The sequence below is a fragment of the Lactuca serriola genome, chromosome 1, assembly GCF_051521515.1.
Source record: "Lactuca serriola cultivar US96UC23 chromosome 1, Lser_US96UC23_V15, whole genome shotgun sequence".
Classification (NCBI taxonomy): Eukaryota; Viridiplantae; Streptophyta; class Magnoliopsida; order Asterales; family Asteraceae; genus Lactuca; species Lactuca serriola.
In genome coordinates, this window is record NC_136408.1 from 193,194,427 (window position 1) to 193,212,613 (window position 18,187).

An 18,187-nucleotide genomic window follows, 5' to 3' on the forward strand; every position below is an offset into this window, starting at 1 on the left:
AACCATATACATTGTTTATATAAAAAAAAAAATACATATATACATTGATACATTATATATATATTGTTATACTCCATGTTTTGACATACAACATATTAGTATATTTATTACTAAAAAGGATATCGAAAATAAAAGTCATGTTGTTTGGAATTTAGACATTTTTTAATTTATCCGGACAATTGATTTATATTTGAGATTGTACTTTCTTAAAAAGTTTGAATAATTATTGAAATTTATGATTATTTAACTAGATATATAGAATTAAGTAAAACCGTTAACATGTATTATGAAGTATTGCGTCCAAACCACCTCATCTAAATTACCTTTACAAAAATATTTTTTTTTAGAAAAAAATAGCTATATATTCAACAATTAACACAACGTTATTTTTTTTTTCTTTCAAAAAAGTCACTCATAATTTTAAAATGTTTTAGAAAAAAACAATTCATATTTAAATAACTATTTTAAAAAAATAAGGTTTTTAATTTTTTTTCTTTAGAATAAATCGTAATTTCTGACCATCAAACACAATTTCTTAATAGTTATGGGTGAGAATGATTCATTTTTTTGTTAAACAAAAATTATATTTGAATTTTTGATTTTTTATTGGAAAATACCAAACCATTGGTTTTTTATTTTGGTTTCGGTTTTTCGTTTTTTTTAATATATTTTATGGGGTTTTATTTTTTTATTTAATAGATTTCTTCATCAAAAAATGTTGCTAGAATTTAACAAAGATAAATAATTTGCTAAAACATAATATAAGAGGAAGTTTGTTTACATTTAGTCATTGAATTTTTTTAAAGGGAAACGAACTTTCGATTTTGTTCAAATTTAGTCACTAAATTTTTTTTCATTATCTATTTGCCACTAAACTATTAAAACTGTTTATATTTTACCCTTATGATCGGTTGTTATCGGTCATAAGGGTAAATTGTGAACAATTTCAATAGTTCAGTGGCAAATAGATAATGAAAAAAAGTTTAGTGACTAAATGTGAACAAAGTCGAAAGTTCATTACCCTTTCAAGTCATTATCCCTTACAAAATAACATAGTGTTATTAATTGTTTGCTTATACATTTTCTTACAATAAAGGTTTTATAAGATTTAGGGATAATGACTTAAAAGGGTAACATATTTTTTCATTTGTGTATATTTAGTCACTGACTTGTTTTTTGTCTATACTTTCCCATTGAACTTTTTTTGTCTATATCTTGCCCTAATGATCGGTTGGTGTGGGTTAATCCGGTTTCTTGCGGCCTTTGCAACTCTGGGAAGATTCCGATCATCTTCTCCGGCGAGTATCCGAAATTTTTTTCAACAAGAACAATATTTTCCTAGAGCTTAAATCTAAACAGACATCCACACATAAACTCGATTTTGTAACCAAGAACCTCCATATCTGTTATGGTTTGCCGGAAACTCGAAGCAAGTTCTCCCGATCTGTGATGAACATCAACGACATAGAAGATGGGTGGTGCTCCAGGGGTCGAGTAGCACTCATGGCATGAGCCTATTAATTATTTGAGTTTTTATCTTGAGGTTTATTTTCAGATCTGATGAAGAACATAAACACACACTGATGAAGAAGTTAGATTTTTCAGATCTGATGAAGATTTTCAAGTACCCATTTCATATGGGTGTTCGATTTGTAGAAATCGAAAAAACAAACTAAGTGTATGTATGATTTTCTAGAACTCGATTTTCAAGAACCCATTTCATATGGGTGTTCGATTTCAAGAACCCACTTGTATGTGAGTATGACTTATTTCTTATTCATGTTTGCATATGAGTTGTGTTTGTGCATATACATGTGTTTAGAGAACAAACTCAGAAGAAGATGAAAAAAATGAACACAAACCCAAAAAATCAAACTCAAAAACTCACACTCACAAATTGTTTGTGTTTGTTTTATGGATGAACCCGATTTTTATGTTCATCACAATTTCTAAGTTCATCATGATTTATGATGAAGATAACTTGATTTGTGTCGGATCTGATGTTCCAATGGATTTCAAAAACCCAAATCTGATGTGTGTATGTTTTCTTAATCTGAAAATCAAAATATGAATGCGATGTGCGTTCCAAATCTGAAAAAATGTTGGTTGGAGAAGATGACCGGAACCTCGCTGGAGAAGACGGCCGAAACTTTGTCAGAGCTGTAAGATAAGCTGGAGCCTGACAAATCTATGATTCTAGGTCATAAGGATGTTTTCTAAACAGATCAATAAGTCCAATGGGAAAATATGGACAAAAAAATTTTCAATGACTAAATATGTACAAATCAAAAAACATGTTACCCTTATAAGTCATTATCCCTAAGATTTACTCATTGTAAAACTTTTTGGCATGTCTAGACCATGCAATAAAGGTTATACCCTCCGAGAAAGGTTTTAAAATTTAGCATATTTACCCTTTGTAATTTTTTAATTTATAAAAAAGGTTCCTATAAAGTTTTTTTTTTCAAAAACAGTCCATATGCATAATATTTTTGTATTTTGGCAGGTTTGACCATGTGTTCAAATCTAATTAAAAAATTGTCCCTATAATTTACAGAAAATTTATACGTGCTTCACAATTCTGCCACCATATTTTGTGGAGTCGTCACTTCTACTCCATGGCTTTCACTAAATTGCTGATCACATGACTACACGTAAAAATAAACAATAAATATTATATTTTACCGAAAGAAAAATAAAATTCATATAAATTGATGGTTTTGATACAAAATATAAGTTTATTTTTCACAAAAACCAGCAACGGAAGTCTTTATAAATTAGAAGTTTATTTTTAGTTTATAACATAACCAAACCATGAAGGGTCCATTTATGGAGGTTAGAATGAAAGAAAAACAACCAAATGGTTTTTAGAATGTGAACATTTGAAGAATTTGAACCCACTTGGTTTTGGGGTGTTGATGAAGATAGCAAAAATCAGAGAATATTATTGCTCTATGTGTATCCACCATCAAGAGTAAGGCACTTGGAATGTTAGTTACTTCTTGTATTCTTGAGTGTCTTAAGCCTTTAAGTGCTTAACTCAAATAATCACTAAAATAGACAACTCAAGGAAGCTTTAAACCACCAAACTAACTTCAAAAGAGAGAGAGAGAGAGAGAGAGAGAGAGAGAGAGGAGGGGGATCTAGTGAAATTTTGGCCATAAGCTTTAAGAGACGGATTAAGACCAAAAACTAGCCAAAAAACATGCAAGACCATCATTTATATACCCCATGTGAAGTAAGGGCCTTATAATAAAATACTCTAAAATATGTGTAGCCTTTAGAAGCATGGGAAGACAAAGCATGGGGGTTGACAAGCAACCTCCATATTACTTTATTAATTTTGGCCATACCTCTCAAAAGATGATGGATTATTTAATTTTTATAAAATCTTATTTTATAAAATATAAAGTTTGTCTTTAGGTAAAAGACAAGAATCCAACTAGTCCAAAAGGTTGTGCATGACTTATTAATTCATACCATATGAAATAATAACTAGTTATACTCTCTTATAATTATTATTTTCATAAAACAATAATTATTCCCTATTTAAATTGCAATAATTGATATTATTTATTAATAATCATATTAATAATAAATATACAAAATGTGCCAACTTGATAAAGGTGTGACCTTATAGGATCATATATTATTAGCAATGTCACTCAATAATGATTCGTGGGCATATAAATTCAACAATCTCCCAATTTCACAAGGTTCATTATAGATTGACTTAGACAGTAGTTGACGTCTAGCAACGCGCTACTGCCCCTAACAATATATGAAGGGTGTCATCTCATCAACAACCAATTCGAGGATCTATAAGATATAATTGTTACTAAAGGTGTGGTATCAATTATTTATTTGTCTCAGACATCATGTTGAACATGGGATATGGATCACAATCAATCTCATTTAGTGTTCAACTTTGAGTAAGGACTTAGATGTCTAACCCTCAACGAATAAGAGAGACAAATCCCATCTCAACTATATATGCCCATCAATGTAGTTCATGTCATACCCATCGATGGCCCTTATGATTGCCTTTTACATAACAATGTTAAGCCATGCCAAGGCACAACAATTACTACACTTCAAGTCCCAAATATGTATCTCAGGTCTAAGAATACAAAGATATAACATTGATCAAAACATCACTCTTGACTACGATCCCTAAAGTGATTTTGATGTAGGTCAGGTCCAATACTTATTCTCCTAATCAAGTACCTATGAAGTTGGTAGCGACTCTTGCTATTCTCATCTCTATGAGAATCCACCAATCCACTCATATCAGTCTTACTTCATCGATGCTCCCAAAGTTATGAACGATTATGGACATTTAGAATAACCTAGTTATTTAAGGATTTAAACATATTAATATAGAACATAACGATTATTCAATGAAAGACTCATATCAAATATATCAATTCATTACGATATATGTTGCTTGTACTGTTCCAATATCGAAATACTAAATTTCAATCAAATACATCTACTTATATCAACAAGGCCTTATAGCAACAACTTGACTTTCATGCTTTAACTAATGAAGGAGCTTTGGCAAGTAGATTTTTCAAACTTGATTTATGTAAACTTTACGAATACAAACATATTCAGTTTTATATATAACTCATATATAAAGAAAACTATTGAGCATGTATTAAATGTTTAAATATAACTTAGAAACCAATACTTGCTTAATAGGATTACTCATAGTCATAAAGAACTATACATTAAGCATATTTGTATGTGGTTCTCCAAACCACAATGTACTCTAACTCTGATGTATACATGTAATTAAAATATACATGGAAACACTATCCATCTAACTTTCTCTTCATTCATAATGAGGATACGTCTGATTGTGACTGAGAGTCATCTCAATCTATTTGAAAGTTTAGCACATGTGTAACAGCTTTAAACATAAATTTATTTCAAATACTCCACATATTAGGAATATTTCTCTAGTTCTCGCAAGTACCTTAGAATGTTCCCATAAGTCACACAATGGATTGTTCTCAGATTATACTGGTATCAATCGACATGCTTTAAGCATACGACTTATTTGGCCTTTATGCATAATCATGACATATATGATTAATTCCAGTTGCAACAACACATTGAATACAATCATATAGTTCAAAACATTTGCATTAGGATTTTGCTAAAAATAATTTCATGTGGTATTTGACAAGATGACTCTCTTAGAGTCCTTTATCTTAAGCTTTTTAAGATCCTTGACAATTAATGTAATTTTACTTAGTCCTTTAAGTTGCCATGACCTATGTATATAGATCCTTATTCCAAGAATTAGTATCTCGACTACATATAAAACTAGGAATGTTACTGTGCTCCTACTAGCTTTGTAGAAAACACAAGATTCTTCTTGATTTATAATCATATTACACTATGTAATTATCTTATAAGAAATAAGATTCTTACTTTGAGATGTTAGCTTAAATCTTGGAAAGATTTTCATTCATGTATGTTTTCTCATATAAAAAATCACTTACTCTTTATATTCATAATATATATCGAGGAGCATAAATCAAGCCCATACTTTATTATCATACATGAATGCATCTCTATGTGTTTTATTAGTTTCTGATCAACTATTGAGTAGATTCAACAATAGTTGAAAACATGCTAGTTCCAAACTATGATGCATTTATCTTATGGATCTTTAGCACTTAAAGTTTCGAATAGCTCCCACTTAGAAAAAGAACTTTTTAAGCACTTGTCTTATGGAATGACAATTAGTGGGATTAGTGGAGACTTCATCTTAAACAATTATTTAGGATAGTCTACATAAATGCAATTAGTAGATGCTAAAGTAGTTAAGCTCATTGTCTAATATAAGCTCCATAACTTCATACATTTTAGATAAGGACAAACCGTTAGTCTAATAAAAGTATTTAATCCACTTGTTTAGTTTGAATATATATATATATATATATATATATATATATATATATATATATTTGTTGCAGTGAGAATAATTCCAAAATTTTATAAAGTAAATAGTTCTTTTAAAAACATCATATAATAGATTGAAGGGTCTATTTTTATCCTCTTCAAAACTTGTACTATTGACATTCAGCTAGTGGCCAAGTGACGCAATTCCACTAGAGAATACGAAAGCTACCTTGAACATCAATAGATAGATCAAAGTGACCAGGTGATCTTGTGCCACAAGAACCATACCAATGATGAGTGAGTGTTTTGACGAAATCAGTTGTGAATAAATTCCACAACTCCTAAGATGTTCCAAGAAGACTTGGTTTACAAAACTCATTTTCTTTATCACAAGGAAAGGTTAATGATGATATCATTAAGTTGAATCTCAATCTTTACTATGAAACAATTTGAGCAAATCAAAGGTTTCAGTAATAACAAATAAAGTTGTCAGTGAAATTAGTTAAATATCTATCACCAAATCTATTTTATCCACTTTAAAAATTGTACTATCGACATTCAGCTAGTGGCCAGGTGATCCTATTCCACCAGATAATACGAAGGCTACCTCGAACATCAAAAAATAGATCCAGGTGAGCAGGTGATCTTGTGCCACAAGAACCATACTAATGACGAGTGAGTGTTTTGACGCAATGATTTGTGAATCAATTCCACAACTCCTAAGATGTTCCAAGAAGACATGGTTTACAAAACTTGTTTTCTTTATCACAAGGAGAGGTTAATAATGATCTCATTAAGATGAATCTCAATCTTTACTATGAAACAATTTGAGCAAATCAAAGGTTTCAACAATAACCAATAAAATTTGTTAATGAAATTAATTAAACATCTATCACCAAATCTATTCATGGGTTGAAAAGATTACATATATCACTTATGTATAATTCTTTGTCAAGCCTTTTGTTCTTTAACTACTAATAAATAAAGACATTTGCGAATCATCTTCCCATATAAATAGGATTCACATATATCAAATGAATCAAGCTCATGTGCCTTAAAAAATCCCATCCTTTTGAAGTTGGTATATGTGTTTCATATTTATATAGTCATGATGATAATGGCATAGATAAGTTTAATCAAAATATCATTTGATTATTTAGGAGTTATGATCAGAACTATCAATTTAATGAAAGATTATAGATTTACTTCATAAATGACATCATGAGAAAATATTTTTTAACACAAAATATGTCACAACTAGCATCTTGGGACTAGAAATTTCTAACCATGTACAACTAGCTTCCTTTGTGTAACTATGTAAAACTATGTGTAGTAAAGGTTAATTTCAATACAATACGAATTTATACATCCAAAATTTTGTTTCAAGTCGAAACCTTTCCTTGTAAGCCTAAAATCTAATCTAATAAGCTATGTGAATTCAACGTTGGGCCTTAATGGGCCAAAACTCTCTTATTGGGCCTAATGGGCCACTAACTTCTCAACTTGTTTCCATTGGGCCATAAATCTTTTTTAGTACCATATTGGGTCTTATTGGGCCATGAAGAATTATTTCAAGCTTCTTGGCCCGAAAACCCTTTCCATTTAGCCTCATTGGTCCGCAAACCCGTAAATGGGCCTTCAGGGGCCGAAAATCTTTATTGGGCCAATGGGTTCTCGACTACACTTCAAATCCAAACCCAAAGTTCCTTTCTTTCTCCCCTCTCCAAATCCGATCGACCCTTATATAAAAAAATAGAAGGAAGTAATGGTTGGTGTTGACTTTGGGTGACACCTCACCTTTCCATGCAAGATAACTATGCAATTTGTTCATCACACTTCTAGGAGAGTTAGGAATGACCACCATGTAATAACTTCCTTGATCTCTCTCTTCATCTCTAAATCAGCCGACCCCCCCCCTAAACCGCCTTAGTTTTCATTTCAAACACATAACTCTCTCATATCTCTCTCTAAACTCCAAGCACTTCTTTCCTTTTCTCTCCAAGAATCGTGAATTGTAAGTGGGTGTCAAGAAGGATTCTTCAAAAAGATCATCAACTTGGTAAGTCCATTTCACATCTAAGTTGTTTTATTCTATTTTTATACTAAGATCATTCCTCATAACCACCTTATTTTTGTGATTATGATCCTAGAACACCAAAACTCCACCAATCTCTTCAAGGAAGCCAGCTAAGGCCGAAAACTCACTCCATTTTCCTCTTCAAACCGAAAAAGGCCAAGGTGAGCTTCATACCCCTTGTTTTTTGTGATTTTCTATCTTTAGGGAGGAATACAAGCTTAGTTTTGTGTAAAATCTTAGTATTTATGCTTGCATGTGTATGTTTCATGTTATGGTGTGTGAAATGTTATGAAATCTTGATGAATACCCATGAACTTGAGATCTCATCCAAGTTTTGAAGTTTTTTTTTGGGAAACAAGTTACCCTATGTAACTTCTTAAGATGGTTGGATATGTTAAACATGTTTATAAATTCACCATGAAGCTAAAGAAAATATAAAAATGGGCCTTTTATAACATTCTCGGTATTAATGGGCTAAAATAGTCATTTTTGATAAAAATGCGCCTTTTATGACATTCTCGGTATTAATGGGCTAAAATAGTCATTTTTGATAAAAATAGGTCTTTTATGACATTTTTAATTAAAGTGGGCCAAAAAGGAACTATTTATCAAACTTGGGCCAAATATGACATTTTTATTTAAAATGGATCTAAAATGGATATCTTTATAAAAATGGGCTATTTTTGACAACTCTGGTAAAAATGGACCATTTTTAATATCCTTAACGATAATGGGTCATTATTAGTTATTAGAATGAAATAAAAACAACCAAATAGTTTTTAGAATGAGAACCTTTGAAGCCTTTAAACCTACATGGTTTTAGGGTGTTGATGTAGATAGCAAAAATCAAAGAATGTGATTTCTCTATGTGTATCCACCATCAAGAGTAAGGCACTTGGAATGTTGGTTCCTTCTTGTATTCTTGAGTGTCTTAAGCTTTTAAGTGCTTAACTCAAATAAGCACTAAATGAGACAACTCAAGGAAGCTTTAAACCACCAAACTAACTTCAAAAGAGAGAGAGAGAGAGAGAGAGAGAGAGAGAGAGAGAGAGAGAGATAGAGAGAGAGGAGGTTCTAGAGAAATTTGACCATAAGCTTTAAGAGAAGGATTAAGACCAAAAACTAGTCAAAAAAACATGTAAGACACATCCTTTATGTATCCTATGCAAAGTAAGGGCCTTATAATAAAATACTCTAAAGTATTTGTAGCCTTTAGAAGTATGGGGAGACAAAACATGGAGATTAACATGCAACCTCTATATTACTTCATTAATTTTGGCCATACCTCTAAAAATGGATGGATTCTTTAATTTTTATAAACTCTAAGTTTATAAAATATAAACTTTGTCTTTAGTTAAAAGACAAAAGAATCCAACTAGTCCAAAAGGTTGTGCATGACTTATTAATTCATACCATACGAAATAATAACTAGTTATACACTGTTATAATTATTATTTTCATAAAACAATAAATATTCCCGGATTAAATTACAAGAATGGATATTATTTATTAATAATCATATTAATAATAGATATACAAAATGTGCCAACGTGATAAAGGTGTGACCTTATGGGATCATATATTATTAGCATGTCACTCAATAATGATTCATGGTCATATAGATTCAACATATATTTAATTCCTTGGGAGTACATCAACACCATAGAAACTAGCACACACTTCCTGAACTTTGCAATATCTGGCAACGTTCTTGACAAAGTAAAGACACGTGAAAACAAGATGCAAATAATCATTTCCTCCCTCCAAGAAGAAATCAGAAAAAAAAAATTAAAAATAACTTATCTAACTCGAGTTGAAGCCTGAGATCATTTTCTAGTTATACGAAAAACAAGCATCTACAATGCATTAAAGTTTATAGAATGACACTACTATTTTTCTCCCTAGGAAGGAAAAACCTTCACAACCATCAACTAATAAAAATACCAACTGAAGGGATTTTAGTCTAGTGATATTATTTGTTGCTTTCCTGTAACGAACTAAATTCTCTCTCTATCAGTGAAGTAGTTTTTTGCTATGTAGGATTAAGCTTTACATGTGTTTTATGTACAATTATATGCTTAAAATATAATAAAGAGCTCACTAATCGAGTTTTACGATAAAACCAAGAGAGTAAAACTAGTTATTAAACGATTGAATTTATTTTTTCATAATAATTAAGTAATCTAGGATGACCGGAAAAATTATTGGATCAATCAGATGAAAAATGGTAAGTTTTAGAAGCTCTAAATTTTTCACTATTTACTATTTACTATTAATTTTTACTATTTACTTTTTCTATTTACCAACTACTATATATTATTACCCAATTATTATTAACCATTTTATAGAAACATTTGTTATGGTTACAACACAAATGTGTCATATACCTAACTAGGAGCACTTATTATTAAAGAATTATATATGAAAAGTAATTCTTACTAGTATAAATAAGCATCAAGACTCTCATTTTAAGTCACACCACTAAAACTTCAAAAACTTCCCATCAAGTTTTTAGTAAACCCTTGGAAGCAAGGTTAGGGAAGAGTTCCCAAAAAAGAAGGAGTTCTAGAACTGATAGTTCGTGTTCCGGGAGTTCGAGAGTCGTATCAAAGTCTTAGTCGGTATCTTATCACTCGTCTATAGGACTTAAGGTGAGTCGATAATGGTTTTTAAGTTAGTACATGATAGAGTATGATATTTCTTTAAAGGTTATTGATGTAAATTAAGATATTGCTAAAATACATATGCTAGTATTGGTAAATTAAGATATTGCTAAGATATTTCTTTAATGGTGCCTTGACTATGTTCCACGTGTACCACTACCGATTCCTACAATATTGGTATTCACTAGTGAGTCTCTAATCGAAATGTAACACTAGTATACTTACTACTACAATAGAATTATGCCAATACTAAGTCAAAATTGAATATTGATAAATTATAAATATTTTTCTGTGGAAATTAAGTTTCAAAGAATCAGTTGTTATATAACAATTTAAGCGGAAAAATTCCATTATTGAAATGTTAATATTTAACATTTTAGAGGTGTTCCAATGATTAAATATTCAAAACTAAATCAATTTAGTTCTAAATTTTCCAAACTTTGCATTTTAGTTTTAATAGAAGTCAAAGACCTCAAGATAAATTTTCTTGACTTTTTGATTTGTCTAACTATTTTTCACCACTTTAGTTTCTTGAATAACCATAAAATTATGAAAAAATACTAAACATTTAATAAAATTACCAAACTTCAGATTTTGGTTCTAAATGTGTTAAAAGACTACTAGATAATTCTTCATGGATTATGGATATCCATAACCATTTTTCATATATTTAATTCTCTAAATATATAAAAATTCATGAAAAATAGATATCAGTTAAGAAAATGCCCCAAACTTTTTATAGTAATGTCATTACACATACTTAATCTGTGAAAAATATGAAAATGGGTTTCTAAACTATTTTACCAATTTTTATGATTTTTATGCATTTATTTTAATAAAAATTGAAATAAATAGAAAACAGTTTCCAAAATTACCCAAACGTTTTTATTTAACTGTTATTATACATAAATAGGCTGAGAAAAATATAAAAGATATTTTTCAGTGGGTATTTCTATTTTTCCTTGTTTTATCCCCTTAAATAATCATTAATTGAAGAATAAATAATAAACAGTTAAAATAAATTACCAAAAATTTTTGTAACATCTTTCACAGTGTAAGTAATCTGGGAAAAATACCAAAAGTGGTTTTCATATTGTATAATCCGGTTTTGGGTATTTATGTGTATTTAAGTGTATTTAACTTTAGAAAATAGGAGAAAAATAGTATACAGTAGAGAAAAATCATCAAAATTTGTATGTAACCTTCTAATGTAAAACATGACGTGCTGGCAAAATGTCATGGATTTTAGATAATCAGAACTGTTTTTCCTATTTTTAGGCCATTATAATTACCAAAAATTGCGAAAAATAGGAAGGCATGATGAAAAACTCTGAAATCATTTTTCTGAGTTTTCCACCACAGGTAAGAGCTGCGAAAATTGTTAGATACAATTTTAACACTTTCTAAAGTGGTTTTGTGATTTATTATACCAAAAAAAAAGAAAATGGAAAATCATACTAAAAAGCAACATAAATCGATAACATTTAATGAGAGATCCTTATTCACCATAGGGGTCATCCACGAATTTATTCCGGATTTATAGACCTCTGGAAGTATTTTAAATGATTTATTGCCCTATTTTATTGCATTAATTATAGTAATTCGAGAAAAATGAATTATCTTCTGGAAATTTACAGAGAATCTTATTTTGTTGATGAGAATCTGGTAAAAATCGGATTTGGTCAGAAAATGATTTTTAGATATTTATTTGGAAATAAATCTTTCATTAACATATTTGAAAGCTTTTTAACAACAACTTTGATCATCAAGCATCTAAGCTTGAAGATCATCACATGCATGTTGTTTTGAAGACCATTCATGAGTTTGAAAATGTTCAAAAATCGTTTTTGATAGAAAACTTTGGATTCATGTGGTGATTTTTACCCAAAACTTGTATAAAAGGGCATTATGTTGATTTTGACTTAAGGTTTTGGACCTTGGATTTCACCATTAACAACATGCATGTTGTTTTTGGGTGAAATCCTACCACCATCATCATCAAAACCGTTAGTTTGTGTGTGTGTATGTTTATGTGTTCATGATCTTTCATTAGAATGGTTTAGAAGAACAAAGAAATGCAAGAAAATCCATGAAAACTTGAAGGAAAATGAAAGGAAATCGTGTTCTAACTTAATGAACACCATTAGATGATGAATATTTTGAGTATCTTGAGTGTTCTTGGACATGTTGGCTGTAAAATTTCGTGGTTCATAGTGGGAGGAAGAGAGAAAATGTGTGTGAGAGTGTGAGAGAGATATGAGAGAAAATTAGGGAAGATGGAGTGTGAGAGAGAAGAAGAATCATTTTGTGTTGGAAAGAGGAGAGGCATCTTGGGAGGAGGGAGTCCGACTTTGGAGTGGAGAGAGGGTCTCCCTCTTTTAAATTTTATAAAATTATAACTTTATTTTATAAAAAATATCAAGTTTTTATAAAATATGCACCTTATTTTAATTTTCATTCACAAAACCTTGATTTTTTTGCATAGAAATAAGGTTAAATACTAATCACTTAATATTTATTTTTCTTAAATGCATTCTCATAATTTTTATTATTATAAGATCATATTATAAGTTTCATAATTATTTTTATAGAAATTTTTAAGGTTAAAGTTTATAAATATGAGTTTTTAGGGCATTTAGGGTTTTTGAGAGTTTGTAAGTCTTTGGATATCAAAATTAATTAAATTTTGAGACTTCAAAATATTTTAGACTTTCATAACTCTTATTCAAGTTAGAAATAATGTTTGTAATACTTTTTTCAGTTTATTGGCATTCTATGTAGTGATTCCGAGATTCAAGCGAAATTGAGGAATCAAGTATACTAGTCCTACTCTTCAACTTTGACTTAAGTTTCTATGAGACTCTGGCCTAACTTTTACTTCTAGGTCAAGTACATGATGTGTGTATATGATTCATGATATGGTGTTCAAGTCAAAGAGTGACCCTAATATAGATAGTCACTGAAGTTAAGTAGTAGTAAAATTCACATATCAATGTGAAATTTAAGTACACTATCCATTGATTCTAATTGTTTCTAAGTTTCTAGTAGGTTATAACTTAGCTTCTAGTTACTAAGTCTAGTACGTGTAGTGCCTATATGTGCAACTAAGTCTAGTCAAATCTAGAACCGACTCGAATTTTGACGGTTGTCACACATATGTACTCAAACTGGAGTGATGTTGGCTTTATGTTGTGGCCAGATCAAACATCACGTGGGATTTGGGAGGTGTATTGTTAGAATTGACACTGTTGACACAATCCTGAACGACATCGTAAGTTATTATAATTTGCAAGTCGGAGTAGCGAAAATGGAAGTATTGGGGTTAATGTTTAAGGTAGGAGAGATGAATTACTTAGAACATTATACTGGTTTTGATCCCCCAATGAGCCCCGTCCAACTACCCTATTGCAAAATCGGACTGAAAAGCTCTAAGACGATCGTCCAAGAGTTCCATGATCCCTTCCTTGATGGTACCAAACTGTTGGATTAGGTATCTAAGCCTATAAATAGAATTGGTTTGTAGTTGACCCGAGAGTAGCATGGTCCATTTTGGGTTGCATTCACCAGAACAATCTTATAGGATGGATATTTGAGAAAGAGGAATTATATTATTTAATTATTATTGATAAAGAATTAATTTAGTGATCAAAAGAGACTAATTAAATATATAGGGGTTGATTGTGTAAATCAAAGATACATACTGGTTAGGTTAATAATCCATGATTGATTAAGTGATGGGCTAAGCTTATGTAAGTATCCATATAGTGTTCGTCCATTACAAGCCCAAGTGTAAGAATTAGGGTTTACACATAACCCTTGGAATTCTACATTATATATATGTAACCCCTTGGATAGATTTTGAACACACTAGTAATCTTAGAGATACTATAGTCGAATTCTTGAGTGCCTCTAACCTCTCTCTTAAGTTCTCCAATTGTTCGTGGTGTTTTGTGAACCATTTGAGGCATCACACTTAAGGTGCTAAGTTCTTAAAGGCCAAGTAATTCAAGCTACAACAAGAGGTAACCTTCTAACTAGTTTTTATGATTCATATGTCAATTTGCATGCTAGTTAGGATTCATGCTTTGAATAATTGTTTATTGCATGTATAACTAGAGAAAACTTAGATCCAAAGCATTAGGGTTGTATGTGCACCATAGGAGTGTTATAGTGCTCAAAACCCGTCAGTGGGTATCAGAGACTAGGATTGTTTTCTGTTATATTAATGCTTGGTTATTTTTTGAAGTTGAAAAAAATCGAATTTCTGGCTTCTGACTGATGAACTCACCGAGTCCAATGATCTGAATCGACGAGTTAACTCAAAAACTGGCAACTCGACGAGTCCAGTTCATGTACCCGTCGGGTAGAACATTCTTCTTGCAGATTTTCGAGCCTTTTGGCCAGATTTGGATTAGGATCATTACCACAAACTGTTTTGTATCATAAATTTTGTGTTTTCTGATATGGTAATGATTATCCTCATCCAATTAAAGGACAACTGTCAAATTTTAAGATAATAAGTTGATTATTTGTATGATTTGATTTTAATTTCCTTAACTTATAAGTTAGATTAGATCAAGGTAAATTATATGATAATATTATTAATTAAAATTTATCTAAATTTTTTTTAAAGAACTCCATAGCTTGTCCTCAAGTTATGGAACATCAACAGTCTTTTTCATTAAAATACATTAACTCATAAGTTATGGAACCCACGAGTTTTGAAGAGTTTCAAAACTTTCCCTCGAGTTTTGGAATTTGTAAAGTCTCACTAATGAAACATTTAATTCCAAACCTTACAATTTTAAAAGTTTAAAATTCAATGCTTATACTATTATAATATTATAAGTTTAATAATTATATATATATATATATGTATATATATATATATATATATATATATATATATATATATATATATATATATATATATATATAGAAGACAAGTCAGTCTTACCGTTAGTAGGCCTTATTCACGAAGCCGGTCTATAAGGGGTTATAAGGTTGCTGCCTATAAAATGGTGGTTTAATGGGTGTCCACTCTCACCCACCGCTTCCTTCACTGGTGGAGGGTGGTTAGCCGAACTGGTAGGATAGGACATTAATTATCATAAAAAGTATAATGATAAATATAAATTAACTAAATGTTTTATAAATTTCCCAATCTTAGTTACTTTAGGAAAAAATGTGAAAATGATGTTATTCCATGAAATTGCACTTTGCACCTTGCCAAGTCGTTAATGTAACTTTGCACCTTGCCAAGTCGTTAATGTAACGTGTGTGGTTAACAGGCACATTAACTTGGATTAGTAAGGGTGGAAAAGGGTAGCTTGATGTTTGTTATAGATCAATGGAGCGTGTGTGGTTAACTGACACATTGATTAGGTGATAAATGACATCAAGAGTACCAAGCACATTTTCATGGTTATTTACACCTTGTTTGTGATCCTCGGTATCCCATTCACAAACTTGAAGGGCATAATCGAGATTTAAACATGTCATTGAAAAGTTCAATGAATCTCAAAAGAATCTAGGAATTTCAATCCAATTAAAACTTAATATTCAATTTCGTTTTTTATGGTGGAAATTGGTAAATCGTCATTTACCTACCTTCAAATATTTTGCAACTGGATTACGGCATCCCTATTCTAAATCGTAAAATATTGTGTTGGATCCTAGCCTTAATATTTCATTTGGGTTTTATATTAAAGATTCTTATCTAATCTAAACTTTGTCTTTCTTTTTCATATGTCTTCCAACATTGCTTCTGGCTCAAACCCTCCGGGCTATTTATCCCTCATGAACTTGTGTGGGAGGTTCATCTTTGATGGTTTGAACTTCAATGATTGGATTCGAAACATTAGGATGGTCACTCGCTACGAGGACAAGGAATATGTCCTCGAGAAAGAGCTCAAGGAGATTGATGAAGTCACTACTACTCATGAAGAGGTTGTTGAGTATAGGACACATGAGAAGGATGCCAAAAAGGTGTCTTGTATCGTGCTTCCCACCATGACAACTGAACTTCAAAAGTCCTATGAGGACTACTACCCTTTCGAGATGCACTAAGACTTGATGGAAAGATACCATCAAAGTGCTCGTCAGGAAAGGTATGAAATCATTGCCTCCATGATTACAACAAAGATGAAGGATGTAGAGTCCATCACGACCCACTTGCAGAAAATGCGAAGGTTTGTGGACCGCTTGCTGAAGTTGAATGTGAACTTCGATGAAGAGTTGGCCATTGATATTATTCTACACTCTTTGCCTCCTTGTTATGATCAGTTTCATATGACTTATCATATGAACAAGGAGGAGGTCACTCTTAGCAAGCTTCAAGGCCCTTTGAGGACTGCTGAAAGTAGTCTAAAAGGAAAATTTGTTGTATCTACTCCTATGCCTACTGCTGCTTCTAAGAGCCACAAGGGAAAGTCTCATGATGGATCCTCTTTCAGTAGGACCAAAGCTGGTTCTGCTAATCCCTCTACTAATCCAAAAGAAGTATAGTGTTTCTATTGTCATGATAAAGGGCACTGGAAGCGAAGCTGCCCCAAATACTTGCAGGATGACAAAGATTGGAAGATAAAGTCCACCCATGTAAGTATTTATACTATTGTATCTAATAACTCATCACATTCCAATTCTTGGTTCCTTGATACAGGTTTTGGTTTCCACATTTGTTATGATTTGCAGGGTTTAAGAAGAAGTAGGGATGTGGAGCACGGGAAGATGAACTTAATCATGGGGAATAGGAGAATGTCACCTGTCACCAAGATTAGAGTTTATTCTTTATTGCTTAGTAGTGGGTTAGAATTATATTTGAATAATTGTTGATACTTGTCTGATATGGCAAGAAACATTATTTCCTTTCATTGTTTGTACAAACAAGGTTTTAGATTTTCATTTCATAATAAAATTGGTTCTATTAATGATTTTTATAATGGGTATTTTATTATAAAGCATTCCCTTGGAATGGTGTATATGAAACTATGATGGTTGTAGAAAACTTAGAAAATAATGTGTTGCACATTGATTCTTCCAATAGTTTGGATAAGGCATGCTTGTGACATTGTCATATTGGACATGTCAACAAGAAGCGCATAGGCCAACTCCAAAAGGCTGGTGTGTTGGAGTCATTCGAATTAGAGTCAGATGACACTTGCGAATCTTGTTTTCTTGGAAAGATGACCAAGTCACCCTTCACTGGTACTTGTGAAAGGGGTGAGGGATTGTTGGATCTCATACACACCGATGTGTGTGGAACGTTCATAACCGCCGCAAGGGATGCTAACCGCTTTTATATGACTTTTACTGATGATTACAACAGTTATGGCTATATCTACTTAATCAAGCATAAGTCAGAAACCTTTGAAAAGTTCAAAGAGTTTAAACAATAAGTGGAGAATCAGCTGGGTAGGAAGATAAAGATGCTCCAATCCGATCGTGGTGGTGAGTATCTTAGTATCGAGTTCCTAGACTATCTTAAGGAATGTGGAATTATTTCACAATTGACGCCACCTAGGACACCACA